General features: G+C 36.2%; 1 pseudogene; it reads left to right on the top strand.

Moving 5' to 3' along the window:
• The first annotated feature begins 3038 nt into the window (after positions 1-3038).
• Positions 3039-4084, top strand: LOC113925889 (annotated as a pseudogene).
• The last annotated feature ends 9640 nt before the right edge of the window (positions 4085-13724 follow it).

Raw genomic sequence — 13724 nt, 5'->3', positions numbered from 1 at the left:
TCTGTGACATATACATTTTTGCAATTTTGCATACCCTAAAGTGGAGTATGAATATGCATGATTTCCTTTGAACCTACACTCCGATTTTCCTTCCTATTCACAAGTAGCTCTTTTCTTGCAATTATGCTTTTGTTCTTCCCAAGACAGTTCTCTGATTTCAATCTTAACCAGTTTTCTCTGCTTCTACTTCCAATCATGGGTATTTATGGATTCAGGCCAGGACATTCTGCATCTAGTGACAATGCACATCTTTCCCTCATTATCATAGTAAAACTCAAGGGAATTAGGAGGATACGTAGATTCGTATACTAGGGAGACTTATCATTGTATTGTATGTGGAAATGGTGGTTATATCCCATTTGGGAAAGATTCTTTTTTTTTTTTTATTTTAATTCCAGTCAAGTTAACATACAGTGTAATATTAGTTTCAGGTGTACGATATAGTGATTCAACAATTCCATACATCCCTTTAGGAAAATTCTTATTGCTCTTCATCACATATACTGGCCATGGCTTTGTGGATGAATTCCCAGAAAAACACTGTGGCTTATAGTTAGTGGTTTAAAAAAAAAACAACAAACATATCACTTATTAGAAAATTGTCTTGAAAATGCAAATGTTTACAATGAAATTTCAACTGCAGACTTTCCTTAAAGCACATGAACAACAGACCTCACAGGATTTTATAGAGATGGGGAAACATCCTTACTTTAAATAACTGTGTAAAGCCTGAAGAATTTAAGAAAGCAACAGTTTTTTTTTAATTTTTTATTGTTATGTTAATCACCATATATTACATCATTAGTTTTTGGTGCAGTGTTCCATGATTCATTGTTTGTTCATAACACCCAGTGCTCCATGCAGAACGTGCCCTCCTCAATACCCATCACCATGCTAACCCATCCCCTATCCCCCTCCCCTCTAGAACCCTCAGTTTGTTTTTCAGAGTCCATCATCTCTCATGGTTCGTCTCCCCCTCTGGCATACTCCCCTTTTCTTCCTCTCCTGTTATCTTCTTCTTTTTCTTTTTTCTTAAAATATGTTGCGTTATTTGTTTCAGAAGTACAGAACTGTGATTCAACAGTCTTGCACAATTCACAGCGCTCACCGTAGCACATACCCTCCCTAATGTCTATCACCCAGCCACCCCATCCCTCCCACCCCCAACCACTCCAGTAACACTCAGTTTCTTTCCTGAGATTAAGAATTCCTCATATCAGTGAGGTCATGTGATACATGTCTTTCTCTGATTGACTTATTTCACTCAGCATAACACCCTCCAGTTCCATCCACGTCGTTGCAAATGGCAAGATCTCATTCCTTTTGATGGCTGCATAATATTCCATTGTGTATATATACCACCTCTTCTTTATCCATTCATCTGTCGATGGGCATCTTGGCTTTTTCCACAGTTTGGCTATGGTGGACATTGCTGCTATAAACATTGGGGTACACGTACCCCTTCGGGTCCCTACATTTGTATCTTTGTGGTAAATACCCAGTAGTGCAATAAGAAAGCAACAGTTTTAATGCTCACTTACTGAAGTGATAAGAGATGTCACCTGTAGAAATTGTAGCCTGGAAAGTGAAATAAATTGTCTCACTACTTTATATTTTCAGTGAATTCTAAAGTATAGAGTCAAATTTTAGAGTAATATGTTTGAATAGACAGAAGAAACTATAAATATTTTACTATAAAAATAAAGCAGATAATTCAGGTTTATAAAGCTGAGCTAAAAACCTCAAGAAATAATTATCTTCTGATGCTCTTTACCTTATATCAGATCTTGCTTATATTCACCACAAGAAAGAAAAATAGGAGACACGGAATTAAAAAAAAAAAACAAAAAACAACAACAAATATCTTGTGTGAAAATATCAAATTCAGATGTCATCACTATCACTGACAATAATAAAGATGAGCATAAGATTGTCTCAGAACAATTGCAAATGCAGAGAACTGAAGAGACATGAACTAATCTGTTGGACTCACATATCTATTTTATATAGCAGTTATTCATAATTTCCAGAAGATCTTCATGACTCACATTTATCCATGCCTTTCTTCGTGTACTAAATATGTGACCACAATTTGCCAAACACTGTGTTATATTGGACATAAAATTCTGTAAGATACATCATGCCAGTCTCCAAAGTATTTATACTGTGGTGCAGATATATCTTCAGGCAATTTTATTTTTTGTGATAAATAGTAAATCTTTTGTGTGTTTGTTTTAAAGATGGAAAGGGAAGCATAGGAGAAACACTTGGCCTTTGGTGGAGGAGAGAATGAAATAAGGCTTCTTAGATTAAATGACTTCTGTAATAATACTAGAATGATTATTTGGAGGAATAAAAAAAGAAAAAGCATGATAGGTAAGAGCAAAGAAACAAAAAATCAAAAAGGAAGAGGTGAACAAAATCCTAGAAAACAGGATGAATAATTTTCAGTCCATTAAAGGGGGGAAAAATTTAACAAAGAAATCTCAATCAATCCAAGTTGTGATGGTAAATTTTCTTAAAGAGGAGGACACAGACTGCCCAATATTTGATCAAATATTATCCTGGGTGTATCTATGAGGGCATTTTGGATGAGCTTAAAACTTAAACTGATGGACTGAATAAAGATGATTGAATGGGGTCCACCACCATTAAGGAGAGCAATCAGTTAGAGGTCTGAGAAGAACAAAATGGCTGACCTTCCCCCCAATAAAAGGCAATTCCTCCTGCCTGACTGCCTTTGAGGTGGGATACAGACTTCATGCTGAAATGGAAATATCTCTTCTTCCTGGGTCTCAAAACTGCCAGCTTTGGGACTAGATCTACATCATTGGCTATCTGGGTTTCCAGCTTACCGACCGCAGCTCTTGGGGACTTGTCAGTCACCATAAGTGTGTAAGCCAATTCCAATAATAAATAAGTAAATTCTTTTGATTCTGTTTCTCTGGAGAACACTGACTAATAGACAATTAGTGCTAATAAAAAATATATGTCTTGGCTCTCTGCTCCTCCCCGTTCAACAGACAGCCGCGAATTCTGGTGCAGTGCCAGCCGCCTCCCTGAGACACGATGGTGAAGGTCGGAGTGAACAGATTTGGCCGTATTGGGCGCCTGGTCACCAGGGCTGCTTTTAACTCTGGCATAGTGGATATTGTCGCCATCAGTGATCCCTTCATTGACCTCAACTACATGGTCTACATGTTCCAGTATGATTCCACCCATGGCAAATTCCACGGTACAGTCAAGGCTGAGAACGGGAAGCTTGTCATCAATGGAAAGTCCATCTCCATCTTCCAGGAGCGAGATCCCGCCATCAAATGGGGGTGATGCTGGTGCTGAGTATGTTGTGGAGTCCACTGGGGTCTTCACCACCATGGAGAAGGCTGGGGCCCACTTGAAGGGCGGGGCCAAGAGGGTCATCATCTCTGCTCCCTCTGCCGACGCCCCCATGTTCGTGATGGGTGTGAACCACGAGAAGTATGACAACTCCCTCAAGATTGTCAGCAATGCCTCCTGCACCACCAACTGCTTGGCTCCTCTGGCCAAGGTCATCCATGACAACTTCGGCATCGTGGAGGGACTCATGACCACCGTCCATGCCATCACTGCCACCCAGAAGACCATGGACAGTCCCTCTGGGAAGCTGTGGCACGACAGCCGAGGGGCTGCCCAGAACATCATCCCTGCTTCCACTGGTGCTGCCAAGGCTGTGGGCAAGGTCATCCCTGAGCTGAACAGGAAGCTCACTGGCATGGCCTTCCGTGTCCCCACCCCCAATGTGTCCGCCGTGGATCTGGCCTGCCGCCTGGAGAAAGCTGCCAAATACGACGACATCAAGAAGGTGGTGAAGCAGGCGTCAGAGGGCCCCCTCAAGGGCATCCTGGGGTACACTGAGGACCAGGTCATCTCCTGTGACTTCAACAGTGACACCCACTCCTCCACCTTCGATGCCGGGGCTGGCATTGCTCTCAACGACCACTTTGTCAAGCTCATTTCCTGGTATGACAATGAATTCGGCTACAGCAACCAGGTGGTGGACCTTATGGTCCACATGGCCTCCAAGGAGTAAGAGCCCCCTGGACCACCAGCCCCAGCGAGAGCAAGAGGGAGAGAGAGGCCCTCAGCTGCTGGGGAGTCCCTGCCCCAACTTATCCCGCAAAACACTGAGAATCTCCCGACCTCCACCGTTTCCATCCCAGACCCCCTGAAGAAGGGGAGGGGTTTGGGGAGCCCTACCTTGTCATGTACCATCAATAAAGTATACTGTACCCAGCCAAAAAAAAAAAATATATATATATATATATATGTCTTTAAGTTATGGTAAATTGAAAATACAAATAATATAATACATACATTCCAAACCTGTCTGTAGTCATGAAAATGTGTGCAGGTAAATTTCATCTATTTCAAAACACAACTGTGGGGCGCCTGGGTGGCTCAGTGGTTAAGCGTTTGCCCTTGGCTCAGGTCATGGTCCCAGGATCCTGGGATTGAGCCCCACATCGGGCTCCCTACTCAGGCGGGAAGCCTGCTTCTCTCTCTCCCTCTACCTGCTTGTGTTCCTCTCTCCCTGTGTCTTTCTCTGTCAAATAAATAAATAAAATTAAAAAAAAAAAAAAACACAACTGTATATTATCCCAAAGGTAATTGAAGAGTTATGCCTAAAAAGTGGAAAAACCCTTGTGGTAAAATAATTGAACAAGCTAAAATACATGGCCTCATCATGCAGCCAAGCATTTGATCTCTTTGTTCTAATTGTCTGCTTCAATAATGACACCCGTCTTGGAGTCAATAATGGACTGTTTACAGGCCAAATTGGAAAGAGTCATGGTATAAAGGGAAGTGAAAAGGAAGACCCTCTGGGTGAGATAATATTGTATAATGTCTTCATATGTATATATTTAGTTATCTAGCTGACCATGCACCAATATAATATAAGATTTTTAAATTGCTGATACTTTTATGGGAGATCTTATTTTCTTCTTTGTATTTATCTATATTTAATTTTTTATTTTAGCTGTATATTTTCAAAATATATTGAAACTAGAGGTAGAATTAATATCTCATGTCTTTGAATTGTTCATCCATTAAACCAAGTGACTTGTTTATATAAAATCTAGAAAAGGCTATGTGATAATCAAAGAATTCTAATTGTTCAACTGTTAGTGATTCCCTTCAGTGTTTTGTTTTGTCTTGTTTTTCCTCAAGCAAAGACTAGAAAATATTCAGCTATAACTCTTAAGAAATAGAATATTCAACACAGAGGATAACATAGCATATATTAGCTCATGGCTTCTTTCTGAAAGGGTTGTCTTAGCTGTGAAGTTGACTGTATTGTCATGCAGGAGTTATTTGTGATCATTATTATACCTCAGGGCCTGGGGATCCAGGGATAGCTCACACTGCCCAGGAGGAAGCCTGGAAATGCGAGTTTTAGTGTTGAAGGGATGCCTGGGATTTTAGTTTATGGTTGATTTGTTGTTCAGTATTGTAGTTTATAGATCAATATATTTTACTGTATTGCAGTAGGTAGATTTATTTGCCTATTTCATAAAATGATGTATACCAGATGTTTATTTTTAATGTGAACATAATTTTGGGATATGTGCATCATAAAAAAATACCATAAAACCAGACTGATGAGGTAACTCTAGTTAACCATGTTCATAGCCATTTTCATATTGATGAAAGCTTGTTGAAACCTTTGTTTGCTCCCATTTTTCCATTCAATTAAAAATATTGTCACAAAGCACCATTTCTGATGGTTTGAGGTTAACAGTATGAAACAATATGGATCTCAGCTGAAGGTTATGGGCCTTTTTGCCTTTGAACAACAGGGGTTTATTGCCTTCATTAAAGAAAAATACCCAAGCAAACAAAGAATTACATGGATTAGGATCATAGAGCTAATGCACAATTATCATATTATTTGTAGATTATGTTTTCCCTCTCTAGAGCAGAGAATCAAGTAAGTTGCTGTTTGCAGTAAGATCCACAAAGTATAAGGAACTACATAATCAATCCTGCTTTATCATCATATTAAAATATGCAGGTCATAGAAAGTGTAAGTGGTTTATTTTAGTTCACAGTATAATTTGTTAATATTTAGGACTTCCTTTCTTATATACTTTAGTTGCTATTTATAAATCTTGGCTAGTGTAGAATAGAAATGATTATATAAGATCCATAGAAATTATAGGAAGAATCTATTTGGAACGTTATATTTTAGATTGTCCAAATCTTGCCATCAGAATGATCCTATGCTTCATCAACATATCTATCCATACATAATAGTTTATCTTGCTCTATAATAGTGATTCATTAGAAAAGTGGCTATTGCAGAAGCAATATTTATTTATACTCCTAAGTACTCTTTCTTTTATTATCATGGTTTTGGCATTATTTAAATACCAGTTCATTAAATAAGCATATATATTAATATTAGAAACCCACACTTTCTGCTATTAGTTTTACATTTATTTTTTCATATATGTGATATCATTTATCTATTTCATATGTAGTATGAGTATATAAATCACTTTTCAATTTTGAGAACTAAAAATATGCTTGGTTAATTTGAGGCTACTGTTTTACAACCATAACAAATATGTCCTTATAGCTTTAAGAGAGCCATTTATGGAGACCAAGAAATATTTCCAAAATATTATATGAATAATAAATATTTCTTATATATGCTTTTAGTTCTGAGGCACAGAGAATATTAGTTTGGTGTGAAACTAAGACTCAGTCTTTAGCAATGATTTTTCACCAGTAATCCAATCAGCCATAGATGGATTAAAAATATTTGCATTAATACAAAAGCATATCACATTGTTTTCAAATAAAGTATTATTCTTCATAAAAACATGAAATTCCTCCATAATATTGGTGCAAGAGATAGTCACTCTTACAACTGGTTGTGTGAGATTTTGTTAACGTCTATATTGGTCTACTACCCCAATGACAAAGCCACTTGCTTTATTTTTTTGTCTGAGACCCATTCTTTCCAACCTTGTATTATTTTCCCACTTCTTGGATTCTTGGAAACTTATCATTAGGAAACATCTCATTTACTCTGGCCTAGGCTTAGCCTGCAGTTGTAACCACTCCACGAGATGGCACATAAGTAGCATAATTCAGAGTTGAAGATATAAGAGTAAAGAATCATGAAGCCTACATGAGAAAATAACTGTAGATATCATATTGAATGTAAATGCAAATGAATTTAGCAACTAAAAATGTGCCTTAAAACATCAGTCAAGCTCCATTGCATTATTGAAACGTATATTTTATAAAAGAGTGAATCCTATCCAGCAGAGAAGATATTAGTTAGATTACAGTGAGATTTAAATTCATTTGAGTAAATACATGAACTGAAGAAAAAATATAGGAGATACATTTTATTTATTTATTTATTTATTTATTTATTTATTTATTATTATGTTATGTTAATCACCATACATTACATCATTAGTTTTTGATGTAGTGTTCCATGATTCATTGTTTGCATATAACACCCAGTGCTCCATTCAGTACGTGCCCTCATTAATGTGCATCACCAGGTTAACCCATCCCCCCACCAGAACCCTCAGTTTGTTTCTCAGAGTCCATAGTCTCTCATGGTTCATCTCCCCCTCCGATTTCTCCCCCTTCATTTTTCCCTTCCTACTATCTTCTTCTTTTTTTTTTTTTTAACATATAATGTATTATTTGTTTCAGAGGTACAGGTTTGTGATTTTTTATTTTAAAAATGTATCGAAACCTGCTTTTTAAGACTGTCATCAATATCTAAATTGATTTCTTGAGAAATTTAAAATTCAGGCATGAAAAATAATAAAAAATAAAATTCTAACTTCCTTTTGCTGAAACCAAGACAGCTTTGATTGTGAATGAACATTTTATATTATATAGGAAAAAGGAATTTTAATGGAATATGCCAACATCATACATTAGCTTTGATCACCTTCTATGTGGTTTAGTGCTGAGTAATAAGATATCTAAAAATATTAGCCTAAGTAAACTAAATTAGTAGCAATATAAAATAACATAAAATAAATGCCAACATACTAGGAAAGCCAAATATTCTGAGATATTACTGGAAATTCTTATTGATTAGAAAATTAGAGGTCAAAAAAACACATGTCAGGGAGAACATGATAAACAAAGGATAAAATGATTGGTTTTCATGAAGAAACTTGATCATGGTGACATAGGTATATATGGCAGAGCCAGGATTCTAAAGTACATGCTTTACATGGATGAAAAAAAAATAATGCATTAAAATATTCAAAGTTTTTTTTTAAGTTTGCAAAATGATGTATGTAGACAAGAGTCTTATTTTTTCATCAAATCTTATTTGCAGATAATGCAGTTTTAGATGTCTCTAAGTCCTATGCTACAATGAAAAACATGACCTCTATGCCTTAATGGGGGAGGAAGGGAGAGAATTAAGTAAAAGTAATAGGAAATTGGAAATGATGAAACATACAGATGAATACTGTGGGACAGTATACACTTTCTGGACATAAGAGACTCCATTTTGAAGCTCCATTTCACTTTCCAGCTAACAAACTCTTGAACTAGGCCATAAGAGGCAATTGTTTTATAAGCAATTGCTCATAAAATTTCAACAGAGTAACTGACATTCGGATCATATGAGGATGGTAAATTAATTAATGCATGGAAGATGTACTTTCATTTGATAACACCAATAAAATAATAAAATAGTAATCAGAAGCAGCTCAACTGGTCAGCACCAAGTTGGTAGCTATTTTCTCTTCTCTTCTTTATCTAAATCATGTAATTGCCCCTTCCTTCTTTCTCATATGAACCCTTGCTTTATCCAAAGGAACAGGACACTTTTCTGGGTATTCCAGAATCTGGGCTTCCCAAATTTTAATTCTGAGACCCCCAATAAAGACATTTGTTCTCTTTCAGTTTTACTTACTTTTCTTGGGTAATAACACAAAGATGGAAAGATTCTAGGAAAGAGGTGGGAACATTTATTGATAATAATTTAAAATTATTCTTTATTGTTACAAAACCTAGGGACACAAGGAAAAGTTTGGCTCATTGAGAGGAACTATGAACATTTTTGTTTTTGAAAACAACTAGAAAGTAAACAAATGGTCTATAGGAAAAATAAAAAATGTGAAACATACAATGCCAACAAACTCATTAGATTAACAGAGATAAAAAGCTGCTTCACCCAACATGTATGTTTAAATAGTACAAGGAATATTTGCAGAATAATAGCAGTTAATCACTAGAATAATTAATAATGTAAAAACAACTGTGCTAGGATAAGCTACAGCTGAATTTCACTAAATTCCACGAGTCCAATGGGAATAAAAGTCACTAACAGAAATTTAATCTGCTCTAATAGTATGAGAACAAGATGGAGAAAACCAATGGAGGATAAAAAGTAGGGGCTTAATGAATTAAAAAGACAGAATTAAAAATATTAAGGATATTCAGAAGGATTTTTTGATCATTCAACACTAGGGGAAGTGTAATAATAAAACTAAGAAAGTAATTATATTAAGAGGGTATCATCTTGATGAAGATGTTAAATTGTAGGAAACATTTTTTTAAAGCTGATATTTTATTTGAAGTATAAAAAGTATTCAAGGGCACATCTGGCAAGCCGCTGGTTAGGACAAAGATTCTCACTAGCTTTAAATGCTTTCTTTCTACTTAATCTTATTTGAAAGATTCAGAAGTATGCTGCTGCACTCCAATTCTTCCTGTCCTGTCACTATATCAGGGGAAAGAAATCACACAGATGCTCATAAAGATATAAGAGAGAGGCTGCTCTTACTTAAAACCCATTATCTTGAGAGTAGGGAGAACCATGGCAATCCTAGCTTATAAGAAAGCACTGAGAAAAATGACAGGCACACCACACATCACACACACACACACAGTTTACTAAGTTCATCAGCCAATTCTACACTGATGTAGGAATAAAATATTTTTTTATACACAGAGAACAGAATGAAGGTGTTTAAAACATGCTGCTTATAACTATTGTGTTTATGTAGCAAATTTTCTCTCAATTTTTTTTCTTTGTCCAGCCCATTTTCCTAATGGGATTTTTGCTTACAAGAATGAAAACTATCTGGATGAAGTATTATAGAACAATCTGGCAAATAAACAGTTGTTGATGTTTTTGCTTAGTAGCCTAAAGCTCAGGAAAAATGGGCTGAACTATAGATGAACACATAGAAAAGACTTTCTAACATACTTAAATTTATGAATCCCAAACTCCTTCTTAAGAATTTAGGAAACATAGGTATTACTATCTCAGTGGTAGAGGCAAATATATTTTTCTGCATAACTCTCAAGTTCTCTAAGATAGAAATACTTATATTTGATGATATTCAGGGTGATCTATAAATATCACCTTTATTATATTTCCAGATTACCAGCAGTTGATAAATTAAACAAGCAAAAGACATACTGAATGTAAGAAATCAGGTATTGCACATGGACTCACAAAAGAGATATGGGCAAAAATTAGCACTCTATGTAAATGAGCATGTTTTCTAAATGTTTGTGAATATATGTTAAGGGCATAGATTTACATCACGGGGAAGACCTGAGAGTAAGAATTGTCTTTCCCCAAATTACCTTATGCTGGACATCCTACTTATTTCCAAAATCAACTTACTCCCATTTTTGTGACACCCAAGCTAAGCAACTTGTACAGTGCTAAGCCAAAAATTATTAATTTTTGGCAAATTTCCCAATGATTGTCCTTTAATTTGATCCTTTAAGTTTTCAATCTTAACACATGCTTCACAACTAGTGATAACCTTTGACCTTCTAGTTTCTTAATCGTCTTTTCAAAGACTTGTATATGTTTTATGAATTTATTATATAATAAATTCTCTTGCCCTCCCTTTCTCTCTCTCTCTCTCTCCCGAACATTTGCAAACTCTAGCTCTCGCTCAGTTATTATACTGTTGCCTACCTTGTACATCAGCATTGCACAGTAGTTAAGGAAACAAAGGCTTGAATGCTTGAATTCAAGCTTTGATTACATCACTTACCATGTGTGTGACTCTGGTCAAGTCATTGAAACCCTGTCTGTCTGTTCTCTCATTTGTAAAATGAAGGTAATAACTCTATAGGTGTCATAAGTGTGACAATGATTGATGGAGAAAGATAGTCTTTGTCAGAGGATACATGTCCTTTTACAGTGATTACATAATGCAAGAAATTGCCTGTTCACAGATGACTGAATAAAGCAGAGGCCATAGGAGAGTATGTCCTATTGACAGGGCTAGACCTTCTGGCTCTCAAGGCATTTTAACAATAGCAGGGTCCTGCCTGTGATAAAGACTTTAGTGAAATGGATTCTATTAGATCTCTCTCTCTCTCTTTTTTTTGAGAGAGAGAGAGCTCATGAGCAGTGGAGGAGAGGCAGATGGAGAGGGAGAGAGAGAGAATCTTAAGCAGCTCCACACCCAGCATGGAGCCCAATGTGGGGCTCTATCTCATGATCCTGAGATCATGACCTGAGCCAAAGTTAAGAGCTGGATGCTTAACCGACTGAGCCACCCAAGTGCCCTCCAATTAGATCTTTCAAAAAGCTCACCTCCCTCCTATTCTCCAAGATAAATTTATATACTCCTAGCCTCTAGTAATTGCTTTAGATACTGGATTTGTGTGTATCTGCTCATCATTTGCAAAAACACTGACATAAAACCTCAGCACTTTCCTTTTTTGAGAGACTGAATGAAACAAAATTCATTGACTTTGGGATTCTTGAGCTGTAGTCGGACCTGGTCTGAAGCCTAATTAGCTCTATCCCAACAATAACAAAGCCCTTATATAGTCATTGTGAGAGTTTGGTTATGTAACATGAATAAGGTCCCTGACATTTATTAAGCAGTGAGTAAATTTTAGCCATTGATATTATAATTAAAATAATAATTATCTTTCATATTGAATGTCATCAGAGCTTTTGTTCTTTTGTTTTGAGATTCTAATCACTTAAATGACTGCCGTAATTAGAAATTTTTAAAGCAAATCACAAAACTTCAATTAAACATTCATGTCTGACTCAGACTAAAAAGGACTGTCAATTATTGAATGATTCCCAAGTAGTAAGCAATTTACTTAGCAGTTTAAATGTTCAATTTTATCATCAAAAACATATTTAGAGTCAGGTACTATATTAGTTTGCTAGCTGCCATAGCAAAGTATGGGTGAATGAAATAACATAAATTTATTTTCTCATAGTTCTGGAGGCTTGAAAATCCGGCTCAAGGTATTGGTTTGGTTGATTTTCTTGAAGACTCTCTCCTTGGCTTGTAGATGACCATCTTCTCTCTGTGTCTTCATGCTCTTCCTCTGTATGTGTTTGTGTCTTAACTCCTTTTCTTAGAAGGGTACCAGCCATTTTTGTTTAGGGCCCACACATATGACCTGCAAATGCAGTCACATTCTGAGGCACTGAGGGTTAAGATTTCAACATATAAATTTTGGGAGGACACAATTCAGCCCATAACAGGTAGTATAATTTCCATTTTACAAACAAGGAAGTTGAGTTACAGAGTCAATATCATTCCTCAAAATCACTTAGCAAGTGAATTGAAGGACTGACATTTAAATCTGAGTGCCTCTGATTTCAAATTTCAGGTACTTTCTCACTATGTCTCCACCAAAGTAACTAGATGGTGTTTTGCCACTGGGGACATTTAAGTACTGGGCCTCCTTGTGTATTATGACTCCACATCTCATATAGATTTTCATCAAACTGTTCCCTCTCCTGAGTACGGGCTAGTCTACATTTTGTGCAATCTTATAATTGAATTCTGCCTAATGGAATGTGGCTGAAAGTGGTATTACAATTTTTAGGCTTGCCCTATAACCATCATACATATAAACATGTTGTACATAATCTAGTTTTTCTCTTATCTCTGTCTTCCAGCATTGAATGTCATGTGTTGACACTGGCAGGGCCCTTATCAACATGGGCACCTGAATGACTGCACAGATCAGTCTTTTCCTTGCTACTCATGAAACTCTATGGGGAATGAGCAACAAAACACTGTATAACACCACTGAAATATCAGAATTTATCTCTTACAATACACAGATTTAGCTTAACTAAGACAAACAAGTGATGTAGGTCATGGAGTGTCTCAAGCAAAATTAAGAACCCCAGAAATCATCAGAAATTTCAGCTACGACCTAGGTTGCAGAAATCTAGGAACTGGTTAAAAGCTTGGTATCCTTTTGCATTCAGCAGAGGGTGCTACAGACTTGGGAATTCTTGGGTTTTGCACTCTCTTACTTTGCTCTCTGGGCTTGAAAATAGAAACATAAGCATGGACACTGAGGGATTAATAAAACCTTTGTTTTTGTTTGAGTAATTCAATACTCACCTGGTTCAGAATGAGTTAGGAGCCTCCAGAAACCTTGCTGACTATGGTGTTTAAAAGTAAGATGCTTCACTAGATGGATCACCCAGGTTTATAATAATTTCCCTAAATTTGTAAACAAAATTAAAATTTCAATTTTCCTAAAATCTTTAAATATACAGTTGATCTTTTTCATTTACCAGGGTTCCATTGCCCTGTTTTTAATCTCAGATCTGTTTTTAATTTTGTCTGCTTTGTTCTGTCATAAATATTATCCCTTGCAAGATATAATATATGCATTTGAAATCATGAGGAGTAGGAAATAAATATATAAAATTATTTTTACTCTTA

The sequence above is a fragment of the Zalophus californianus genome, chromosome 2 (assembly GCF_009762305.2).
Source record: "Zalophus californianus isolate mZalCal1 chromosome 2, mZalCal1.pri.v2, whole genome shotgun sequence".
Classification (NCBI taxonomy): Eukaryota; Metazoa; Chordata; class Mammalia; order Carnivora; family Otariidae; genus Zalophus; species Zalophus californianus.
The sequence above is the reverse complement of the archived record's forward strand: the minus strand, read 5'-3'. Positions and strand labels throughout refer to the sequence as shown.